Source organism: Phalaenopsis equestris, unplaced genomic scaffold, assembly GCF_001263595.1.
Source record: "Phalaenopsis equestris unplaced genomic scaffold, ASM126359v1 Scaffold224398, whole genome shotgun sequence".
NCBI classification, from domain to species: Eukaryota; Viridiplantae; Streptophyta; class Magnoliopsida; order Asparagales; family Orchidaceae; genus Phalaenopsis; species Phalaenopsis equestris.
In genome coordinates, this window is record NW_018242478.1 from 4,224 (window position 1) to 6,560 (window position 2,337).

The following is a 2,337-nucleotide window of genomic DNA, read 5'->3' on the forward strand; positions in this document are numbered from 1 at the left end:
AGACCTTTAAATTTTATGAGGGTATATTAAAGTTGATTAGAGCGACACCGGTTAGGATCCTACGGTTCCCTCGTTCCGGCACCACTATTTTCTATTAGATTCACTTAGTCTAAATGAACTTACTAAACTAAATTTAATGAGTTCCATAATTTCATTTAGACCGTGGGAACCCTCATTAGCAACCGTAGGTTACCTCCTCCGAGTGAGTTAAATACTCTTAATGCTTAGTGAGCACTGATGTCTCAATTATCCCTAAGAATAGGGTAATTATCACTTGTGATTCAATTTAAGAATTATGTGGGTGAAGACTATTAAAGAGGCAAGTTAGTGTCAATGGAATACTTAGCGAAATTTTAACCCTAGTAGGGCTTGTAGTGTTTGAAAGATATTTTAATGTTTAATGATATTTACTTTTATAATCCTCATTTAAATGAAACTTGATTTAGCCTATGTCACTACTAAGCCCTTAAGATCTAGGTGAGTGTCTTAATAAGTTTTGAAAAAAGTTTTGAAAAGGTTAGGCTAGGCTTTAGGTGGTTGACCGCGACTTTATATATGCTTAAAAATATAAGTATTTAATATTGCTGCTAAAAGATTTAAATTCCTTAACAACTGCTCCAAAACTTAATAACAGTTATAGATTTGATAAATATGGACGTAATAAATATTCAATAATTGTAAAATCACACTTATTAACGCAAGTATACGTATCGCTCAAGTAATATAAGGCTCTAATGGAGTCCTAGATATCGATCCCACAGGGAGTAATATAAGAACTACAAACTAAGATTTTAGAAGAGGAATACTTTAATTGCAACAGTGAAGTTCAATTTGCTTATCTGTCATTAATAGGCAATTGAAATAAATATGTAATTTTAATAACTATTAAATAACTAAATATACTAATGAAGGTTCAAACGTGATATTCAATATAAAAGAAAGCATCCTTCTCATTGTCAAGAAATTATAGTGAATGGATAAAGTGAATCAGTCCAAATTATATTGTGCCAAATAGAAGCTTACCTATTCTTTATTCTTTGGTCTAGACATAAAGAACATTGACTAGTCCTACACTTGTTTACTGAATTGCGGCTAGGCTGCAAGGATACCGACTCTCACTTTGGAGCTCCCACGTTCCCCTTGCCTGAGGGCTAACATCTACACTTCAGCTCCCAAACAATAGGAACAAATTGGGGATTTTTGTCTTTCACTCTAAAATCTCCAATTCTACTCCCGATAATTTTATTTCCCTATTTATTTGCACTCAACTTCCAAGGGCAAGGGCTTTGACCTCCCTGAATCTTGGATGTAATCTTCACTTTAGTTGTAAAACTCAACATATTTTAACAAATCAGTAGGCCAGATTGAAAGTAAATTAAGATCGAAGTGAGAAGATCATCACAATTTCTTTAACATTTTCATGACTCCACCAATTCAAATCACCGTTTCATAAATCTCAAGACAAAGAGAAAGACAGAGAAAACTACTCAGATCTCATGAAGAAAACACAACAAAACTCGGAATTCATACATAGAAGCAAAGTCATACAACTACAACAATAAATAAACTTATCTATAATTTATCCCCAAGAAAAGTCCTTGAAGTTCCTCTGAATCTTTTCCTTTCTTTACAGCACACAGAATTCCTCTTCGAAGCGGCAAGGAGGAAGAAATCTCTCACTTTCCCTCCACTCTTACAATCTCTCAAAGATATCTTCACAATCTAGACTCTCTGCACTTTTTCACACTTCAATTTTGAGCCTCCTCTCTCTATTTTCGGCCAAAGTCTTCTCTTTAAAGATGTGGATGAGTTTTCCCAAGATTTGTCTAAGCATCCCTTCAAAATTTTGTCCTCATCCAAAGCCTAGTTGGACATAACCACCGAACTCACCGTCGACGGAACTTCTTAATGAATTAATTCTGGAGTCTCGGGAAAATATCGCCGTCGGCGGGGTCGATTGCGCCGTCGACGCCCTAGTTCAATTCTTCACATTTTAGCTCTTTTCACTCCAAATTCACTCCTTTCTGCATCTTTTTGCTCCAATGGCCCTATTTCATCATTCTTGCAACAAAATATCAAAAATACCTTTCCTTAAAGTGCAATATCATCAAAAACAGTATAAAATAGGTATGAAAATCTCAACATATTTTCCTCTGGCCAAAATCCCCCAAACTTAACTATTACTTATCCTCAAGTAATTTTAGTACTACATAAAAGTTATGATCTATTATAATAAATTTTTAATTCAGAAATACTATAAGTTGGATTTAGATAAATATCATAGTGAGATTTTCAGAAAAATTCAAGTAATTGAATTACCTCTGTAGCCACAAGATT